The sequence below is a fragment of the Castor canadensis genome, chromosome 11 (genome assembly GCF_047511655.1).
Source record: "Castor canadensis chromosome 11, mCasCan1.hap1v2, whole genome shotgun sequence".
NCBI lineage: Eukaryota > Metazoa > Chordata > Mammalia > Rodentia > Castoridae > Castor > Castor canadensis.
This window is the reverse complement of record NC_133396.1, coordinates 121,645,680-121,668,868: the sequence shown is the minus strand read 5'-3', so window position 1 is coordinate 121,668,868 and position 23,189 is coordinate 121,645,680. Positions and strand designations below refer to the sequence as shown.

The 23,189-nt window shown below is 46.7% G+C and overlaps 1 pseudogene; it reads left to right on the top strand.

Annotated features, from left to right (window-relative positions):
- The first annotated feature begins 6,641 nt into the window (after window positions 1-6,641).
- On the top strand, window positions 6,642-8,157 carry LOC109692307 (putative ribosomal protein uL10-like; annotated as a pseudogene).
- The last annotated feature ends 15,032 nt before the right edge of the window (window positions 8,158-23,189 follow it).

Genomic DNA, 23,189 nt, shown 5'->3' with positions numbered 1-23,189 from the left:
GGTCACTTTTCAGGAGCTTTCTCTAATACTCCACCCCACACAGAATTCACTGTTTTAGCCTATGGTCCTTGTCATACTGGATCATCATGTATGGTTGACCATCTCTTTCCTGTGTCCCCAACTGTGGCCCTGGCTCCTGAGTAAACCTGTCGTCTAATAGCCCTGATGTGCTCAGAACCTAGAAAGACAATTGTCAAGTACACTCAACTGGAAAAAAAATTAATTTGAAATTAATTTGTCATGAGAAAACCCAGGAAAATAGTGGAACAGTTAAAAGGTGGGACAATGGACTTTCCCCATCTATAGCTTTCACAGTCTTGGTAGGAAGTATGTGGGTCTCTGGCTATAGACCTTCTTACTGGGCCTTGCAGGCTTTTCATAGGCTGCAGACATTCTAGGGATGCATTCCTACAGAAAGAGAGGTCTGCACACACACCCCCCTCCACCCTGCCACGCTCATGAGTCACAGCCTCCAGAAGGAGAACAAGGTTACCAATATCTCAACTGTGGGGCCTCTGGGTGGGGAGGCTGCTACCTTATCTCAGCAGCCCTGGTGCAACTTATGCATCCACGACAAACGGCCAAGAAGCCAATGTGTAACCAAAACACTTTCCCTCCCCACTAGGCAACTCCTGTAGTGAAACTTCCCAGCCAGAGACAGCCCCAGGACCCTCTCTCTCAGGAACTGGTCAACTTCACTAAGGTTGCCCTCCTCAGCTCCCAGGAAGACTGTGGAGCTGGACAAAGTCTCTAGAAGCAGGGTTCAGTCAGAGAACTGACCACAAAGCCCACAGCTCACCTAGCTTCCTTTACCTCCTCTACCCAGCCCAGCCACGGACCCTTGACCCTTGCTGCTGGGTTAAAAATCCAGAGCAAGGCCCTTGTACACCAGAGACCTTGACTCTGGGGCTACAGCCGCAAGGGTTGCTGGGTTTGGACACAGGGAACGATGCAGCTAAAAGGAGGGTCTTCCAGAGCCCCTAGGGAGCAATTATCTTGCTGGCCCAGAGCCAGACAACTCTCATGAATGTCTGTGGGGGTGGAACATGGCTAGGCTGGCTGCGCTAGAAGGGAGGAGGAGGAGAGAAAATGGAGGGAGGTGGGATAGGATGACTCCATGATGTAATTACATGCCTAATTTTCCCAACAGTGCCAAGGTTGTGAGGTGTAGCTTCTGGAGCTGTTATAATTATATCCCAAATGGAAATAATGATAATAATAACTCTTGAATACGTGTTGCCACTCGAGCGGAGCTCCTGAAAGGGTGGGAAGGGAGAATGAAGCGCCCTATCTTCCAGACCAACATGTCACACTCCCAAGTGTTTATTCCAAGGCCCAGTTAGACCCAACTTTTTTTATTCTGCTTCCCTCATCTTGACCGAGGAGACTTTGGGATGCAGGGGGTCACAAGAGATGAGTTCAACTGTGGGTCGGTTTCCACTGTGTCTAAGCACTCACCGTTGAGTCTTGAGGGGGAAGGTGGTTTTCTGGCCCCATTAGGGGCCCTCCATGCTCTTTTCCTGGTCTTCCTTGGGATCCAGGGAGGCTGGGCTCCTGATACTCTCTGCAGCTCTAAATCAGAGGACAAGGGATTCTTGCCCATAAACCTGGACCCTCCACAGCCTTGTTCCCTGACCACGACAGACAGCAGACACCAAGAAGAGAAGCAGAGGAGGCTAAGCAGCAAGGGATAGGAAGGGAGAAAGCAGTCAGACCCTGTCCAGACACATGAGTGACTGTCCTTACTCCTAGGCAGGCAGCTGAGGTAGAGGCAGGAAGTCTCAGCCACAAAACCCTGAGAGGGGCAGTAAGAATGTGGTTCATGCCACTCATGAGACACACACTAATGAAACGGAATCAGCATCAAATCAAAATGTCACCACCAGAAGCAGGAGATGGCTGATTAATAGGACAGAAAGGATGCTTGAGACTTGGGTCCTGAGGTGATAATAACAATAGCAGCTCCCATATTGAAAGCAGTCAATGGATTCCAGGCACTGAACCTTTCCCTTCGTGATCTCTTCAGCCTTTACAACAATCCTGTAATGTAAGTGTGTTTATTAAACCTGCTTTAACAATGAGGAGAGCGAGGCTTAGGGAGGTAGATAGTTTGTCTAAGGTACCACAGCTGGATGTGAACTTGGAGCTGAATGGCTCTGTGTCCACCTCTTATGAGGATAGCAGGGCTCCACCATGGGTCTCCATGATCAGGTTCAAGTTCATTTTCAAAGCACATAGATTCTGTCCACCCTCCTTCCTGGGGTGAGCGGGAGGGGGTGGTGGGACAGGAAAGACCAGAGAGAGAGGATGAAGGAAGCGGGATGCTACTGGCGAGAGGTGTAATTATTTTACCCCTTTTGCAGTGTGGCTCTAGGAAAGCACCTGACCATCTGAGCCTCAGTTTCTTTCCTTATAAAACTAGCATGATGATATATGGTCCCTAAAGATGTAGGTAAAAAGCCAGGTGCTAGTTAGTATATATATAATGCACACCTGCTTTGAGGCTTTAGCAAGTCATTTCCCCATTTGAAAACCAGAATAACTTCCAATGCCCTTCATTGCTTTGATCTTACCCTCGTCCTTCATGGGGATACTGGGAGGTAACAGGAGTGCAGCCCATTGAGGTTCCTGTATTTAGCTCACTGACGATTTTGCCATGGGCCTTGGGAGATAGGTCTGCTGGCAGAATTGGGGCCTGCAGACACAGGAGAGCAGGAGTAACAGTTTAGAGCTTTGTTTTATGGGAAGAAGCAGCCTTGGGTCCAGCGTCTGGACCTAATCACTGGGGAATGGATCCCAGGAGAATTTTTGGCTTTAGGGGAAAAGCATTATGGAGGTTTCTGTGAGGGCTTACCTCAGATACAAGCAGTGGTGCCCAAGGTGCAGCTCTGAGACCACACCATCTCCCAAGCTCCACATGGTCCTCTTGCTCATTTCAGTGGGTTCCTGACAAGTAATGCATCAAGCCCCGGATACAGCTTAGAAATTTATGGCAGCTCCACCACCGGCAACCAGCCCTGGGGTGGGGCAAGGGCATGGTCCGCCAGGCTGGGAGTGCTGAGTGTGGAGTAAGTTGGGAACTGAGGTTGGTGGAGCAACTCCAGGCTGCAGCAAAGTCAGAAGCTGCCAGAATCTCCCTTCCCCCACCTGGCCACTGCAGGCTGCAAACAACATCTCCTTGGTGTTCTCAGCAAACACCGAGCCAGATGCCCCCACAAAGTGTCTTATCACTCAGGCTCCAACCCTTGCCACAACCCTAAATGGGAGCAGGTTGACAACAAGACAGCCTAGAAGTTAGGGGAAGGGGATGGATGACCTCAGTGGCTCAGTCGGTCAGGATGAGGCTGGGAGCTTCCTGAGGCAGAGCTGGCAGCACCCTCTTCCTCAGCACCCCAAGGGTCCCCCCGCAGGAACTACTGATGTACAAAAGAGCCAATGGCTGCAAGAAGATGCTGCTGGTGGAGTGTGGTGCCAGGGTGGATATCAGCAGTGAGGTGCCCTGGGCCACACCCTGTGTTGTGGGTTTTGCCATCCCAACTTGTGAGTTTTCTGTAAGAAACCACAGGCTGTGGTACTGGCTAGGGATTTTTTCCCCTCCTGTTGCATAGTCCTAGGCTAGGAGGTCCCCCGAAAGTCCTCTCTCCCACCTCCTGCCCAGGGGGCACCTGAGGAAGACAGTAGAAGGGTGGTAGCCCTCATGGGACGGGGCTCTGAGGAACAGGCCTGTCTCCGTGGCCAGGAAAACAGGAAGATCTCTGCTGGCTGCTTCCTTAGCCCCAGCGGCTCATCTCTCCCCACTGGGGAAAGCAGCCAAGGCCACAGAACATTCAGCTAAGCTCATACTGTTCTCTTCGCCTCCATCTTGGGAAAGTTCCAGAAGAAAGCATATCTGGGGGAAAAGGCTCCTGGAGCATGCAGCTGGGGTAGAGAGTCATAGAACTTAGCCAGTTAGAGCTCATGTCTCTCTTAGCTCTGCCGCCTCCTCTGTGTGACATAGACAAATGAACTGGCCTCACCAGGTCTCAGCTTCGTTATCTGTGAATTAGAGCCAACAATATTGATTTCCAAGTATAAACTTAAGACAATGCCTTTTTTGTTGTTGTTTTTATTTTTGTTTTGATGGGACTGGGATTTGAACTCAGGGCTTCATGCTTGCAAAGTAGGCATTCTGCACTTGAGCTACACCCCCAGTCTAAGACAATGCCTATAAAGCCCCTCTTCTTAGTGCCTTGTATACAGTAGGCAGTCATTAAATGTTATTTTAGTATTATTGTTATTACTGTCTCATCCCCCTGGAATTCAGGAATTTTCTAGTGTGCTGATCACAATGCACCATACGGGACCCATGCAAACCCAGGGTATGTTCAAACTTGTTTTATCAGAGGGGGAAAGGATGAGGCCCCAATAGCACCCTCTCAAGGCCCCAAAGGGGTGTGCCATCACCTAGAAGAGGCCTCACAGAGGTTCATAACCCAGCCACAAAACCCTCCCTGTGGGGGTCACCACACTGACCAGACCTCTCCAGGTGAGAGAGACCATTGGCCTGTAGCACCTTGCTCCTCCAATGAGAGCACCCACTTCTCAAGAGACCAAGAGAAGCATATGTGTGCTTTGGAAAGATGAAGAACTAGGTGTGCTTTTGTTTGTTTTAAGACAATCAAGGATTCAATGTCATATATTTTATTTAATACAGTGACAAACGATGGCTCAGAGGTTCAGAGTAACACTGTGCAAAGGAACTTGCTGTGATGATGAAAATGTCTGAAGGGGGTACTGGCACCAGGGAAACCACTAGCCACCCCTATCATTGAGCACTTGAGATGTGCCACTGGCCAAGAAATTGAATTTTTAATTTTAACCAACATAAGTCACATGTGATCTGTGGCTGTGGTACTGAACAGTCAGAACCTGAATACGGGTTCTGGGCTGGGTAGCTGAGAGTCAGGCAGGGTATATATAACCTTTCCTGACTTCTCTCTTCCCATCTGTGTAATGAAGATCAGAATGGTGCCTGCCTCACAGAACTGACTTGAGGATTAAGCATGTAGAGAAATAAAGGCACTTATCACATAAGAACTCAATCAAGACCAGCCACTATCACTATTCTTCACATTCTCTACATTTCACTGGCCTTAGCTATTCTGTCACCAACTAGCTGAATACTTACATGACAGGTACTGTTCTAGGCCCACGGGATACAAAAACGGGTGTTCAGGCCCTTTCCTTCTGTCGTAATCTCTCCCTGAAAGAGGGAAATGGACACCCTGTCAAGGATGTGCTTTGGATCTCAATGCCAGAGTTGGAATTTAAAGGTTATAAGGAGCCTCTGAAGTAGAAGGTGGAGAAGGGGGTCAGAGAAGGCCTCCGGAAAGAGACAGTGTTGCATTTGCTAGCTCAGTTTAATCTCATAGTTCCAAAACCTACCACCTCTTGACCTTGTCTCTGAAACTTTCTGTATATTTCCTTTGCTGTTGTAACACATTGCCACAAACTTAGTGCCTTAAAAGAATACATCTGTTATCTTATAGTTCTGGAAGTCAGATGTCTGAAATGGCTTCCACTTGGCTAAATTTTGGGTGTGAATGGTTCTGAGCTCCTTCTGGAGACTCTAAGGGAGAATATTTCTTTTCCAGCTTCCGAAGACTGTCTGCATTGTTTTGGTTCTTGGCCCTTTCCTTCCTCCATCTTCAGAACTAAGGAGCATCTTGAATTTCTCCCCACCCCACCTTTGAGTCCTTTCTGTCTTCAAGCTCCTGCCTCCCTCTTATAAAATCCACATGATAGCCAGGCATAGTGATACACACTTTTAAACCCAGCTACACAGAGGCATAGGTAGGAAGATCCATGTTCAAGGACTGTCTTAGGCAAAAGTGAAACCCCACTTAAAAAATAAAGCCAAAAAAGGGATGGGATTGTGGCTCAAGTGGCCTAGCAAGAACAAACTCCTGAGTTCAAACCCCAGCTCTTCCAAAAATAAAAACGAAATTAAAAAATATATACTCTTATGGCTACATTGGGCCCATCCACATCAAACTCCTGTGTTAAAATCCTTAATTTACTCACACTTGCAAAGTCCCCTTTGCCACGTAAAGTCACATATTCACAGGTTCTGGAGACTGGGACATGGACGTCTTTGCTTTTTAGCAGCTTTATTGAAATACAATTCACAGACCATTCAATTCACCCTGTTAAAGTACACATTTAATGTCAACCATCTGCACAGTCGACTTTCGAACATTCTCATCACCCTTAAGAAAAAATTTGTACCCTTTATCTCTTGCCCAACTCTTACCCCCTGCCCTAAGCAGCCACAGAGCAATTCTCTATTCTAGACTTTCATCTGGATGGAAACACGTGACACATGGTCTGTGTGATTGACTTCCAGTCAGCATGTTTTCAGTGGTTGTTCATGTTGTGAAGTGTCAATACTTCGTTCCTCTTTATAGTCTGATGATATTCCACTCTATGGGTAAAACATTTTGCTTATCCGTTGATCTGCTAATGAGCATTTGGCTTGCTTCCAGCTTTAGGCTGTTGTGATGTTGCAATGAAAATGTGTGTACAAGTTTTTGTGTGAACATCTATTTTTCTTCCTGTTGTGCATCTGCCCACAATGGAATTGCTAGGTAGAATATGGACATCTTTGAAGGACGATTGTTCTGTCTAGCAGGCTCTTACTTCAAAGTCTTGAAAGAGACCAGGCATCCTTGTAAGAGTGACACTGTGTTAAAACCTAGTAAGGCAACGCCCAGAGCACTGCCTTGATGTCCAGGGAAGTGGGGGTGACCTAGAAGTTCAACCACTTCCTTAAGATCATTCAGCTTTTGGGTGATTATGCAAATTGCTTCATTGTAAGAACAGAACATGTGAGCTCTGAGCAGGTATATATCAGATCTGCTTGTTTCTCCAGGGGAAGGCTGTGGTGTTGACGGGCAAGCACTCCATCATGCCAGGCCATCCGCGGGCACCTAGAAAACACCCCAGCTCTGGGGAGACTGTTGCCTATCTGGGGGAACATGGGCTTCGCATTCACCAAGGAGGACCTCACTGGGATCAGGGACATGCTGCCGTCCATGTTGGTGCCATTACCCCAAGTGAAGTTACAGTGCCAGCTCAGAACACTGGTCTGGGGCCCAAGAAGACTTCCTTCTTCCAGGATTTAGGCATCACCACTAAACTCTCCAGAGGCACCACTGATGTCCTGAGTGACCTGAGGAGTGACCTGAGGCTGATAATGACTGGAGACAAAGTGGGAGCCAGGGAAGCCACACCGCTGAATGTGCTGCTCACCTCCCCTTTGCTCCTGGGCTGACTTTCCAGCAGGCATTGGACAATGGCAGCATCTACAACCCGGAAGAGAGGAAACTGCCCTTCTACTTCCTGGAGGGTGTCTGCACCATTGCCAGCATTTGCCTGCAGATTGCCCTACTGTTGTCTCAGCCTCTTTCCATCCCCAGTGGTTACAAGCAGGTCCTTGCTTTTTCTGTGGAGAGGAGTACACTTTCTCACTTGCTACCCCATCTTCATTTGTGGCTGCTGTCCCCATGGCTGCCACCACTACTGCTGCTTGGGGGCTGCTGCAGGCCTAGCCCAGGCTGAAGTCAAGGAGGAATCAGAAGATTCAGACAGGGTTAAGGAATTTGGGCTCTTCAACTAATTACCAAAAAGCAACCAACTCAGTTTTACCTGAAAAACAAGAAAAGAAAGGTTTACTTCTCTTTTTTTAAAAGTCTTGAAAGAATCTCACAACTGAGGCCAGGCTGTAAATTAATTCACTTGAGTCAAGAATGTACCTACTACCACATGAAAAGGCAAATTTACACTGGGTATAGTGGCTCATCCCTATAATCTCAGCTACTTGTGAGGCAGAGATTGAGAGGAACTCAGTTTGAGGCCAGACAGGGCAATAAGTTAATGAGACTCTGTCTCAACAAATAAAGTGAGTGTGGTGGCATACATGCATATATTCACAATTCCACCTACTCAGGAGGCACAGGTGGGAAGGTCATGGTTCAAGGCTTGCCCCAGGCAAAAAGCATGAGACCCTCTCCAAAAACCAGCTAAAGCAAAAAGGACTGGAGCTGTAGCTCAAGAGGTAGAAAACTTGCCCAGTAAGCATGAGGCCCTAAGTTCAAACCCCAGTGTTAACAATAAAATGCTTACAAACTATAAAGTAGCTGCATTTCATTTTCTTTCATTCCCAACACTTGAGAGTCTGAAGCAGGAAAATTATGAGTTCAAGACTTTGTCAAAAAGAGAGGAAGGAAGGGAGGGAAGGAGGGGCAAGGGAGAGAAACAGGGAGGAAGGGAATGGAAGGGAAGGGAAGGGAAGGGAAGGGAAGGGAAGGGAAAAGGTCATCTTTTTGGCAAGGTTGAATCAAATTGGCCAACATGGTGACATCACAGGGTAGGGAACTCAGCAGAGGCAGGGCCAGAAAGGCGCTGATGTTATCTGGGCACTGGCAGTTGGAACAGCTTTATCATAGGGCATGCCACTTTGGGGAGGAAGGGAATGTGGGAGCAGGAGGAGGGTAATGAGCTCAGATAGACCAGGAGGTCAGTGGGAGGGAGATTAGAACTAGAAGGAGGTGTAGGAGGGACCCCATAGTGTGGAGGGGTTGCTGAGAAATGTAAAGAGCACAGGAAGTAAGGCTGACGGCCATCACAGCAATAATCTTTCATTCACTCATTTGACAAATGTGTCAGCTCTGTGCTGGCCATCTGAGAGGTCCTGGACACCAAGGTGAAGAAGGTAGTGTCCCTGCCCTTACAGCCATAAGGGTACCATAAGCCAGGGGACCCCTAGAAAGCAGGCAGCTCCCACTCTGGGCCCTTCCCCCTCTAACACTCATGTTCTTATCACTAGAGGAGTCTGCTTCTTGGGACCAACAAGTAGAAAATAATTTCACTAAAAACTACCATGGTGCCAACCTCTTCTCTGTTGATGCTTATTCTACAGGCAGAGCAAGACTGAGGGGCATGAGCTCAGGGCACAGAGCAGAGGTCACCTGGCCACCAACCCTTGTCCCTGGAAACCCCTGTCTCTACCCATGAGAATCTGCCCCCTCCCACCCCAAAGTGCCCAGGACCACAGACTAGACAGCAGAGAGAGGCAACTCTCAGAGACCTGCGGACAAGACTGAGGAAAGTCCAAGGTTGGGGACTTTCTATACAAAGGCAGTATGCAAGTCAGAGGGAGTACTTCAGAGACAAGATGGGTTCTCCTTTCACATTTGGGCTCTGTCACATGCAGGCTGTGTGACACTGAGTGTGCAAACTTTCTGAGCCTCCATTACTTTGCTCTCAGGTGAGAATACTGTCTCCCAAGGGATAGGTATCCCTTGGTATCAGTGGTGGATTGGTTCCAAGACCCCCTGCAGATACCAAAATCTGCAGGCACTCAAATCCCTTCAAAAAAATAACATAGTATTTGCACAGAGCCTGCACACATCCTCCTTACGTCATCTCTAAGTTGCAACACCCCATCCAGAGTGAATGACATGAAAATAGTTGTCATTCTGTATTGTTTAGGGACTAATGACAAAACAGTCTGATGTTGAGTGCAGACACAGTTTATGTTATCAAGGTAGTTTGGCCGAATCTGTTGGACCCGCTGATACAGAGGCAACCATGGCTGCAGAAGCCCCAGTGTCAACCTACCAGAGCAGAGATTCTATCTCCTCCCTGGAGATGCACCCAGCTCAGCCATGGCTTTCAGGAGCCTGGTGCCAGGGCTTCCAGGCTGCCTGGCCTTCCATACTGTAGTCCACAGGCCTTGCTCATTGCCTTCGGTGCTGACCATTGCGTAGAAGATAGTTAACACTGCTCCCCCCCCAACCCTTTCGAGCTTCAAAGTCCTTCCTCTGTCACCACCAGTCCTGTGGAGTGGATATGGCAGGTGCCATCAGTCTACCATGAAATCAGACAGAAAGAGTCTCCACAGATAGATGTGTATTTGTTCACATGGCAGTGGAACAGGGAATGGCTCAGCGTAGCAATAGGAAGGCACATGCCATGGAAAACTGTGGGTTTTTCCAAGAGGCAAGAGCAAAAAGCGAGGAAGATTGCATCAATCTACAGCAATAATCCCTGGTTGCAATGATTAATAAGAATGGTGTCAGACCAGGGTTGAACAGAGAGTTGCGGGACAGATGTCCTTGTAGGAGTACTTTGTGTGTAAGATTGCAGTGGCCTTTGTGCAAGATTGTCATCTGGCAGAGTCTTTTGTGATAGTTACTATTAAGCAATCAGGTATAAGACCTCTTCTTTCACGACCTCCTAGCTTTGTTTACATCCTCCCCCCCTTTGGTTTAGAGAGACTCTAAATAATAATGATATTTATTGGTGAACAAAGAACATTGTGACTTGGAACTGACATGCTATAGAAACCAGGGGTATATTCAAAAGGGGAGGACAGGGAAAGGTGTAAACGCAAAATGAAGAGATTGCATAAGTTATTTTGAGACAATAATCGTATTATATGAATCGTTGGCCTCAAGGATAACAACAGAGTGTTCACGGATCAATAACAAAGGTGGCACTGGTCCAAGGTTGAACAGCAGTTGGACAGACATCCTTAAAGAAGTGTTCTTTGTGTCTGGTTTCAGCAGCCTTTGTGTAAGGTTGTGTTTCTGACAGTCTTTAGTGGTAATTCTTGTTATCAGGCATGCATGCATGAGGTCCACTCCCTCATAACCTGCAGGCTTTATTTATTTTATATCCATAGTCTTTGTCGGGGCGTGACACAAGTGACTTCATTATGATTCTGATAACTTTCACAGTACATATGATAGAATAATATACATCCTTAAAAAGAAGGAGATTCTGACACATGCTACAATAAGGTTGAATCTTGAGGACATGCTAAGTGAAAAGAGAAGTCACAGAAAGACAAATACCATATGACCCTGCTAGCATGAAGTACCTAGAATAGTCATAGAGAAAGCAGGAAGGGTGGTGACCATAAGGAGCTGGGGGAAGAGGAGAATGGGAAGGAAGCATTTAATTTGTACAGTTTCAGTCTGGGAAAATTAAATGAAGATGTAAAGATGGACACTGGTGACAGTCACACAACAATGCAAATGTATTTAATATCATCAAACTATAAACTTAAAAATGGTTAAAATGGTCAATTTTATGTTATATATATGCTACCACAATTCCTTAATGGCTACAGGGAAGCCCCTGTATTCCTACCATATCCTACTAAAGAGGACTCTCATTTGAGGAAAATTCTGTTTTTCCATCAGGCATGGTGGAGCACATCTGTAATTCCAGCACTTGGGAGTCTGAGGCAGGAAGATCACGTCAACACATGATCAGGGAGTCAGCGTGGGCTACAGAGCAAGACCCTATCTCAAAAATCAAAACCAAAACAAAAGAATACGTCTTTTCCAGATGCCTGTGATAAATCAACCCTCTTATTAGGATCCCATTCTCTCCTTCATGACTCATCCCTGTGGCCAGGAAAATTGTTCTTCACTGATTATTTTAGGCCTAGAATCCTGACCCAACCACTGTAACAAAAGGCTTAGATTACCTTTAGAACAATGTCAACCCCTGTGCTGTGTGGGAGTGGGGGTGGGAGAGGGAAGGGAAGAAGTGATCATCTGAACAACAGCAAAAATGGAGATAGTGCCGGTGGCTCACACCTGTAATCCTAGCTACTCAGGAGGCAGAGATCAGGAGGATCACAGTTCAAAGCCAGCCTGGGCAAATAGTTCACGAGACCCTATCTTGAAAATACCCAACACAAAATAGAGTTGGTGGAGTGGCTCAAGGTGTAGGCCCTGAGCACTGCAAAAACAAATAAATAAAAAATGAGATGGTGAGAGGAAGTGGGGAATGATGGGGTGTATGGACACAGGACCAGACCACACTTACTAGTCTCCTGCTTCATCTCTAGACTAAGCGCTAATGGAGCTGGGGAGGGGAGCATTGGGGATGGAACCCAGGACCTCACACATGAGCAGCAAGTGCCAACCAACCGAGCCACATCCCCAATCCCTGTGCCCTTCTTGCTCTTTCTATTCCATACCATCTCCTACACAGAGGACCCTATGGCCCTCAGGGATGGCAGAGCAACACAACAGAAGGAACTTGGGTCCCTAAACAATTTCTCCCACAACTAGAATCACTCACTTCACCATCGATGCACACAGGTGAAATCTACCATCATCTTTCAGCTGCAGCGAGGGTGACAGTTAGAGCCAGCTGCCTATGTCAGTAAGGAAGGAAGGTTTCGTTGGAACACATCCAGACTGTTCGTTCGTTTCTTCTGTGATTGCTGGTATGGTTCCCATCTTGGATGTCACCAAAGGGCACATGTGTTAGAAGCTTGATCCCCAGCTTGTGGTGCTACTGGGAGGTGGTGAAACCTTTAAGAGATGGGACCTAGTGGAAGGAAGTTAGATCATTTGTGGTTTGCCCTCGAGAGGATGTTGGGAGCCCAGCCTCATCCTGTCTCTGTCTTTGTTTCTTGGTTGTCATGAAGTGAGCAGCTTTGCTCCACAATGTGCTCCCTCCATGATGGACTGTGACCAGGCCCAAAGCAACAGGGCCAACCAACCACGGACTGAAGCCCCTGAAACCATGAGCCAAAATTAACCTTGCTTCTTCTTAAGTAATTTAGCCCAGGTATTTGTCACAGAAACAGAAAGCCGCCTAACACAACTGTTTTCACTACACAGCTACTGAGTCTAGCAGTTGCAACAGAGACTGTAAGTCCTGCAAAACTCAAACTTTTTACCCCCTGGTCCTTTACAGGGAGACTTGGATGATCCCTGGTCTCTGAACAGCCCAATTTTCCCTTAACTAAAGCAGTACACAACCAGCACTGCACACTGCCAGTCACATTGAGTGAGTTTTTTGGATTTGTTTTGATAATACTGGAGTCAAACAAGCAAACCCATGCTTCATGCTTGAAGGCAGGTGCTCTACCAATAAGCCACACCCCAGTCCTTTTGATTTTAGTTTGTTTTTGAGGTAGGGTCTTGAACTAACCATGCCTGGGCTAGCCTGGAACCATGATCCTCCTACGGCTACCTCTCTAGAAGCTGGAATTACAGGCATGCCCTACCTTGCCCAGGTCTTGGGCACTGTCTTTAATGCCTCTCTCAGAGTGATTTCTGCCTTCTCCTTCCCTGGCTATGGTTAACAAAGGATCCCAGAGCACAGGAACAGAGACCCACTTATTCTTGGAGATTTATTTTTTTCTTTTGCAAGACAGACCTTGCAAAAGAAAATGTCCTTTGGGTACAATTCTGACTCATCAGTTAGATGTGAGTTTTTGACCTCATGGGTCTATGAGACTCTGAAAGAAAATGCTCCAGGAGGAGTGGTGGAAACTTAAAAGGTTGGGGTTGGATAGAAGCTTGCAGGCGAAGGAGGGAAATTTCTCAGGTCAACCTTAGTGGACTGATCACTAGGCCTTTTGAGACAGCTCAGGTACATGGATTTGAATCTCAGCTTCACCACTTGCTAACTATGATATTAGACAGGTCACTTGACTCTTCTGTGCTTGGCATGGAGGTGCCTGTCTGGTGGGGCTGTCACGACATTGCATGAGCTCTTGCTCCAGACTTGTAGACCTCTGATCACTGTACCCTTTGTATTGGAAGATGTTTGAATGCATTTTTTGTGGCAGTGGGATTTGAACTCAGAGCCTCACCCTTGGTAGGCAGGCACTGTTACTGGTTGAGGCACTCCACCAGCAAATTTTGAAGGCCAGATAAAATAATTTGAGCATGTAAGTGCCAAGGAGGCCTTTTGAAAGGCGAGAGTGCCAAAAGATAATGGCTGACTCTAGAGCAGAGCCTGGACATGGCTATAATGGGGAAGGGACGGAGAGGAAGGGAGGGAGGAAACCGTTCTGTGTCTCCTTAAGAACGGGAGTTAACCAGTCCTGGGAAAGTAATTTCTGGGCCCCATCTGTATTTTTTAAAGTTTTAAAACAGTTTTAGTGAGGTGTGATTGGCACATAAAAATGTTATTATTTAGGGCATAAACATGCTGTTCTGATAGATGTATAAATTTGAAATGATTAGCACCGTGCTAATTAACACTCTCTTCATCTGACAATTACGCTTTTCTTCTGTGTATGTGCGTGCGTGTGCGTGAGTTTGTGTGTGTGCATTAGCTCTCCAAAATTTACTTTTCTTACATAACTGAAACTTTGTGCCCTCTGATCAGCATTTCCCATTTTCCCTTCCCCCTGGCCTTGTAAACACTATTCTATTTTCTCCTTCTAATAGCAGTTCAACTCTTAGGTTATATGTGTATATATATATATATATATATATATGTGTGTGTGTGTGTGTGTGTGTGTGTGAGATTATATGTATATATACATATGTGTGTGTAAGTGAGATTATATGTGTATATATATATGTGTGTGTAAGTGAGATTATATGTGTATATATATATATGTGTGTGTAAGTGAGATCTGTGCTTGGCTCATTTTACCTAGCGTAATGTCCTCCTGGTCCACCCAGGTTGTCACAAATGGCAGGATTTCCTTTCTTTTTCAGGGCTGAATAATAGTCCATTGTATACCATAATCACATTTTTTAATCCATTCCTTCCTTGGACCCCAGACATTTAAATGGTTAACTCTCCTAACCATAGTAACACTGCAGTTTAGAAAATGCTCATTCAAAGGTGCCAAGAAGGACCTGGCTAAATTCTTCTTACCCTGAGCCTCTGCCTCAACTTCACCTTCCAGAGAGGCGTGGGCTGGATTAGATCCCTGAGTTCACTCCACAACCCCTCAAATGTTCCTGTCATAAACACCTCACATATCTACTTTTGCAATCTATACAATAAACACATGCAAGCACCTGCTACATATAGGTCCTTGTTTAGTGTGTGTCTTCCCACTGGCCCTCGAAGTCAGGACAGGGTCTCAGCAGTCCAGCTCCCCTGTGCCCTGCACCAGGCCTGCTCCACCCAGTGACTATTGCTGTACCATTCATGACTGACAAGGCCCTCAAAGGGTCATGATTCTGAAGTTCACTCAAACCCATGTCATTCAGTGCCATTCATTGCTTTCCACGTCCCAGGAACGGGACGCGTTGTCTGTTTACCTCACTCAGCCCTTCTGTGAGATGGAGATTCCCACCCGCTTTGACAGCTCTAAGCTGCCCTCTTGCCACAAGCCACACAGCTGTGGATGGGATGGGTGTGGCTCGGCATCCATGGGTCAACTGCCACACATACTGTTCTTGTGAGTAGAGAAAAATATATTGCTTCAAATCTTTGATTTATGAAAACAGCAGGTCTGGATGACATCTGTGTTTCCAAGGTCTGGTCTTTCAGGTAGCTCCTGAGCCAGTCTCCATTTCTGGGGTTGAGGAGGGACAGACATTGCTCTCTCTGTGACACAGAGATAATCAGGGATGAGTCTCCTTCCTAGGAAGGCCTGATTCATGCCGTAAGTCCCCATGGGAAGGACATGGAGCCCAAGGAAGCCTCCTCCAGATAACAGCTGCCCCACTGTGGGACCCTACAAGTTGGGCCTGTGAGGCTTCGCTCCTCTCCCTTCTGCTACAGCAGAGTGAGTTTAGGCCTACAAGTATTTGCAGCTTATGCAGAGCCCTTCCCAGAGGCCCAGGGCCTGTGACCAAGCCCCTGTGCAGGCATTTCTCTGTGACAGTCTATGGAAAGAATATTGAAAACCCTGACATTGAGCTCCATTTTCTGCATACCAGAAAGCCTCAAATAAAAATGGCCCCTTTTGCTTCCTTGATGGGGGTGGCTGGGGCAGGATGACACAGAAAATCATAGAAAAGCAAAGAGTCCCCCTGAGAAAGGGTGAGCCCTCTATTTTTGCCATCTCTGGCCACTGGTGGAGACCAAAGAATAGGACTGGGGGACAGGACGAGATTGGGATGAGGGAGGCTTAATAAACTTAACTCTTAGACATAAAAGCAAACTTCAGACTCCACCTGGGTATCTAAGTACCTCCCAAGAGGGAGCCAGGGGCCAGTGGCTAGGGAGAGGAGTTGAGAGTTCAGTTGGGATCTAGAACCTTCATAACCTCATGTTTGCTATTTTGATGACTACTCACCCAATTTCCCAGAGGAACACCAGTCCAGGGAAGGAGGAAAGAGGAGGATCCAGGATCCTATGTTGGAACCAGAAAGAAGGAAAACAAGTGTTTCACCCCTCGCCATGTCCCTGGCTAGAGAGAGGAGTGTCAGCTTTCCCAAAGAGGACTTGGCAGAGACCCCATGATGAGGGGGTCACAAGGGGCCATTGGGCCTGAGAAGGAGCCTGGAGGTGCTGTGGCAGGTCTTTGTCAGGGCTGGGGTGTGCTGCATAATGACACAGAACTGGGGACAGTGGGGAACAGCCTGGCTCAGGAGTCTCGTGGATGTGGGTGTGATTCCCTTCTACCTCCACCTGTCAATTCACCTTCCTCTCTCTGTGGATGGGTTCTGATCCTCAGTTTCCCCAACTATGAAATGGAGCTAATCTGGCAACCATGATGAGAAAAGTGAGAAGCTGAATGTCTGCAGCTAACACAGAGTAAAAGCTCAACAAATACCAGTTGTCCTGGGGTCTCTTCTATCCACTTTCCCCAACCGGGGGTCTGTCCTTGTTCTCTGCTCTCCCTCATAAACCAAGCCAAGGCTGCAGCCAATGGTGAGAGCAGGGCCAGCTTCTTCCTGTGGGAAGTTCACCGCCTCACATATTTCCACATCCACGTGCCTGCTCCATTGGTGTGGGCTCACACCTGTGGACTCTGTGGCCCAGACAGCCCTGGCATGCCAAGGCTTGGCACCTGGGTGTCCACTCCCTGACCCCCTCAGCAGCCTGAGGGGCAGGTTGCCCTGGTGACCAGTCCCCATAGTCATCACCCCAGGCCTTGGCATTGTGCAGGCAGCTGGTACAGCTCAACCCAACAGCATTCCTTCTAGCCCAGCCTGCCTGAGGTCCCAGCCAAGTTTCACCTGGGCAGACTGTGTTCCCACCTTCCACAGCTCCTCCTGCCAGTGGGGACGGCTGGGTGCCGAGGGCAACATAACAAGCTTGAGAGGAAGCTGCCCCAACAGGCCGACGTGTGTTGATGGGCGCAGTCTCTCTGGGCAAGCATCACAGTGGCCTGGCATCCAACCCCATGCTGGCTGCCTGCCGGCTTCTTGGGGCTCATTTACTTATCACTGTGTGTTTGGGAGGCTTCTGAGAAGCCAGACTCCACCTGAGGGAATCTTTGGCTCTGAGGACTTATGACACTTGAGACTTTGAACTTTCAAGAAAGCCCAAGACACAGCTTGCTGCCTTGGAGTTGGGTGTAGGGACAAATGTCATCTTAGTACCATGGCTTCCCATGGAGCAGCCCAGGTAGAGCTTGGGGATGGGACCTATTTAGAAGCAGCCACTTCTATAAGTCAACAGCTGCCCAGGTCCCCTGCTCTGTAATTGAAAAAAGAAGTTATAAGCATTTTACATTTCTCCACAATTTGTTTGAATAGAAAAGTAACATCTAGGGGAAGATTATTCAAGGAAATTGTGGCCATGTTCTTGTGATAGTCCATTGGCAGACACCCCAAACTTAGCCCAGCCTGAGAGGAAAAGATGGAGAAGGATCTTTTATAAATCTTTGCTCAGTAAATAACTTTGCAAAGCACAAATTATCCGGCAAGACTCCCGTCCTTTAAAAGTGTAAAAATAGACTTTAAAAGCCTCTATTGAATCCCATGGAATTGTAAAATAAGCAGGTTTATTGTAGTAAGTTTGAAAAGAAGAAAGAAAAAACCCTCAAATTACGCCCAGCATGTGGAGATAAACGTTTTGGTGTGTTCAGATACACCGTAGCTATTAGTTTGTGTCCTGATTGGCACTCTACCTGAAGTATTTCCCCAACCAATTACTTGTCAGTCAGATGATTTTTAACTTTTAATGGCTGTACAACAACCCGTCCTTCAATTAAACAGAGGTTTTTGTAACCATTTCCTTTTTGAAATTTAAATGTTCCTACATTTGCTCTTACATAAAATATTTAGTACCCTTCTTTGCACAGACATCTTTGCAGGTTGAGCTCTTCACCCACCCTGCCTTGGCTGGTTTCTTCCTGTTCTTCTTTAAAGCACCTTGAAGTCAGGAAAACTTTTTTTTTTTAAATTCAATTGTATTTATTTTTTGTTATACAGAACCAGAGAAGTAAAAACCTGCACCAAACTCCAGGTAAAATGGTTTCATCTGATTGGTTCAGCTGCATACTCTCTGTACGCATCACATTCTAAATTTAAAATAAACACATATGTCATATTATAAAATGTAATTTTTAAAAAAAGTTAAAGTACTATCACATAAATGATGTAGTGTGTTAGGGAAATAATCTCTGCCACTCACCCATTTTCAGGAAAGCATTTGCTTAAATTTTCTGTCATACTTTTGTCATCATAAGTTTCTATTATAAATTGTCTGGACTACTATGACACTCAAAACAATGCTAGCTAACATCTCTTAGGGGTGCTATGAACTTGACACAGGGCTGAGAGCTGTGCTCACTTCACCCCTACAATTACACTATGGGGAAGAAACTGTCTTTACCTCTACCTTGTGTATGAAGATCTGAGATTTTGAATTGAGCTCGGTGATTAGATAGGACTCAAGCTTCACTTTCCCCCGTTATTCCAATGGCATTAGTATACAGGCAGTCCTTCCTCCTGCCTCCCAACTCGGATACATAGCTTACCCATTTCCTTTCCACGCACAATCTCTCCTGAGCATCCTCTTCTTTCTATGGACCTGCCCATCTTTCTCCCAATGCCTGCTGTTTTTAGCACTGAAATTTCACCAATGTGTTGTAATAACACAGACTGCATAGCCATCCTGTTCTTTTTTTTTTTTTTGTCCACAGAAATTGTATGACTCCATTCATGCATTTATTTTTTTTCCCAAGAGAATTGTTTTACATGAAGCCACTTTGTCAGATTAAAAATAAACCTTACAGGGGGTTGGGGATTTAGCTTAGTGGAAGAGCGCTTGCCTGGCAAGTATAAGGCCCTGAGTTCGGTCCCCAGCACCAAAAAAAAAAATAAATAAATAAATAAATAAATAAATAAAAAATAAACCTTACAGGAGGATCTTGAACTTAAGGCCAGCCTGGGCTACCAAGTGAGACTCAGTCCCAAAATAAATAAGTAAATGAATAAACAACAAACTCTGTGTGTGTGTGTGTGTGTGTGTGTGTGTGTATTTCTCAGTGTCATTCAGTAGATTTTCGTTATGAGTGCTGTACATTTCCTTGGTGTTGCTGTGGACAGCAGGACTTGTTGCATTATGTTTTCTAACTAGCAACAGAAAAGCTATGAAATAAGCATTACCATTTTCCATTGACAGATAAAGAGCCAGAAATTAACAGCACAGTTCCATCAGAGGCTCCTCTTGAGTTTGCCAATGTCCAGAGACACAGCTGTGCTACAACTTGCCCAGAGTCACATTCGTCTCCTCAGAAGAAAGCTGCCTGTGCTCCCCAAAGGCAATGTCTGTTCAGACTCAGGTCTCCTGGCTTGACACTTCCAGGTTCAAAGGCAGCCACACATTCAAAGGCAGCAAGGTCCCTGGTCTCACCTAGCTCCTGGCCATGACTGTGTCCAGTCAACTGCAGAGATCAGCAAGAGGAGGCACCATTCGGTGGACACAGCAGAACTTTGGCCACTGATTTGAAAGCTGTTCTTCCTGTTTGGAGTCCAAGAGAGTCTAATAAACTCTACAGACTCAGAAGCCTGTGGAGGAGTCAGGATTTACTCCCGACACATCAAAATCTGTAAACTAATAGCCCTGCATTACAATGGTGGACCAGCCAGGGACCCTCCAGGTGGTCCTTGGGTCTGTGTGATCTTGGGCCAGTCCCTTCCCTCTCTGAATCTTTATTTTCTCCATGAGAACAATATCCACCTAGGCCAGTCACAGCGTTGTTTGGTGATCAACTGAGATCACACTTGTAAAATTGCTCTGAAAACTACAGCTAAGTAGCACAAGGTAAGAGAGGACTCCTACCAGGAAAAGTATGTGATGAGACTCAGTCTGACATTCATAAAGACATATGAATTTCTTAGAGAGCATTATCAGTTCCAGAGCCTCCAGCTACACCCAGTGAACTTGGCCTTCGCCCCCAGGACTGGCTGACCCAGCTGAAACCATGATTAAGTGGTTGGATTTTGGAAAAGATGTGTAGGAGCTTGTGGTTCACAGATACCCGTCTGGGGAGTTGTAAAAATTAATAATTAATCCTGTCCTGCACGCTGGAGGGTTGCAGCCAGGAACCTCAGAGTGACTGGAGCACGGACTGCCTGTCAGGTGCCGAGGAAGTCCTGGCTTTGTGTGACCACACACTGTCCTTCCTTCTCTACACAGGGCCCCCACAGTAAAACGAGAGCTATACTCTATGAAAGTGAATTTACAACTTGACAATTCTGCAAGTTGTAATCACAAGGTCAGATCCTTTACCAGACGCATTGAAGGGCTTCCGATTTGTCCTCCTGCTGCCCCCAACTTCTCGTGCCCCGGCATGACTCAAGGGCTCTAGATATGTCACCATGCATGAGTGAGTGTACATGTACATGTGTGTGTTAGGGCTGGGGTAGGGAAAGAGGGCAAATGAGCACATCACTGGGAACCTCTTTCCAAATACAAATGACTGCTCCTCTCTCCCTGAGATATAGCTGATGGAGTCAGATTTATGCTACATTGGTTTTACCATCCACAAGAATTCTCATCTTCAGATTCTTCCGAGTGGAGGGCAAGGCAAGCCTCAGGGGAATTAGCAGGAAAATTTTAAACACCCACTCTTAGAACCACTGCTAAAGTTTAGATCTGAATTATCCCCCAAAGCTCACGTCCCCAGTCTGGTCACTATTGGAACGTGGTGGAACTTTTAAGGGGTGGAATATCTAGTGGGAAGAAGTTAGGTTACTGAAGGTGAGCCCTTAAAGGGTTGGCCTCTTCCACCCCTTCCCCTACCCCTCTCTGCTTTTGGGCTAACGTGAGGTGAACAGGCCTCCTCCATGTGCTCCCTCCTTTGATGTACCACGGCACCACAGGCCCAAAGCAATGGGGCCAATAACCATGGACTGAAACCTTTGAAACTGTGAGCCAAGATCAACTTTTTCTCCTTAAAAGTTGTTAACTTCAGGTATTTTCTATGGTGATGGAAAGTCAGCTAACAGCCACCTCCCACAAGTGCTCCTGTATGAAGGGCAGGAGAGACGTGCTGTCCTTTCACCCTCTGCTTGGAGAGTGGCCATGTGACAAGGGGGCCTTCTGACTACCCAGGTCCTAGCTTGGTGGCAGGCATACAATAGGAGCTTAGTAAAAGACTCTTAGACCTAATAAATGAGACTTCTCATGCTTTGCTTAAAGTTTTGTTTTATTTGTTTGTTTGGTGCTGGGGATGGAACCCAGGGCCCTATACATGCTAGGCAGGCACTCTACCACTGATCTATGCTCCTTGCTCTGTTTAAACCATCTCAGATCCATCCTTTGCTCCCTTTCTGCCAATTTGAATGATTCCTCTCCTCCTGACTACTGCTCAGATTGCACCTTCCCAGGACATCTGTCCAATTGACTCTCTCAGCTCTGCCCAGGTTGGTGGTCCTATCTTTGTGGATCCCATTAAGAAGCAGCCTGGGGGCTGGGGATATAGCTCAGTGGTTTAGTGTTTGCCTTGCATGCATGAGGCTCTGAGTTCAGTCCCCAGTGCCAGAAAAAAAAAAAAAAAAAAGAAGCAGCCTGGGAAGCTGCGTATGGTGGCGCGCCCCTGTAATCCCAGCACTAAGGAGACTGAGACAGGGGGATGGAGAGTTTGAGGCCAGCCTTGGCTAGTGCGTGAGACTCTATCTCAAAAAAGAAAAAAGGGGCCTGGGAATGAGTTCTTTTCAGTGGCAGTAAGGACTATTTACTGAGCAGTATTACAGTTTGTTTTTGTTACACCTGCTAAAAAAAATGTACATACTCTGCCCAGATGAGCAAAGCTGTGGCTTTCAGTTCTCTGTAACAAATCTAATATTGTTGCAATTCAATAGGCTGATTAACTGACTGGTCTGGGGTAAATATTAGGTGAGCTCCAAAGTTCAACTCTAATGAGCTATTTCACCCCTCCCAGGTCCCCTGGGTAACATGGCCTCAGGAAGTCTAGATGCCCTCATGTCATCACTCAGGAGTGGTAGAACGGTCCCCAGCCAATTTTTGAACAGACCTATGCTCTACCTGCCCATCTTGTCCATGAACTAGACTAGTCTACTCTGATCCTAGCCATTCTTACATGGAGGGTGTAATCTGGCTTATTCTCTTAGTGTAGACGACGGATTGGCCACTTCCTCTGTTCCTGGAAACTCTGCTAACCCCTGAAGCATGGGTTTGGACTCCTATTCAGCCCGTAACCCATTGCGGCTCTATGTTCCCAGCAATATTTGAATTTGGAAGCCCCCATGAGACAGGCAGGAAGCTGGGCCTGTTCTAGTTCTTCCCATCCTGCATGGGACGAGGCTCTCTCTCCTGCCCCTGCCCCTATCACAGAGCCCACCTTCCCCACCTTCCCCATTGCCTCCCACATGCTACAGTTGTAAGAGGGGTCAGAGCACAATGGACGTCTGCTTTTGTCTTTTTCCTCAATTTATTCAACTTGCCTTCCCCATCTCCAGCTCTGGGACTTTAGCCAAGAGCGGGAAAAACAGCACTCATGAGTGCAATCAGAGTCCCCAGACTGGACCCATCTTCTTCCCACAATTCACTGGGCCTGGAGGGGTGGGATCTTCACTCTTTTTCTCTTAGCCTGATTTACCTCTACTCTGTCTACCAGACAGTAGTCTGCCCACCAGCAGCATTGGTTCTACCTGGGAGTTTGCAAGAAAGGTAGCTTCTCAGGCCCCACCCATGATCTGCTGGATTTAATTTACATTTTAACAAAATGCCTGGGTGATTCTGGGCACATTAAAGTTGGAGAGGCAGCACTGGCTTAGGTCACTCCTGGACGCTTTCACCTTTTGTCTTATCTCAGGTGAAACGATCTCCTCCTTGAGGCTTGGATCTTGATGTAATTATGCAAAATCCTCATGTAGAACTCATTCCTGGTTTCACCTTATGTTATCTTCTTCCTCCTTACTTTAAATATTTGCATTTTATTATAACCCAAACCACTTTAAATCCTTCCTAGGCCAGGTGTGGTGGTACACACCTGTAAT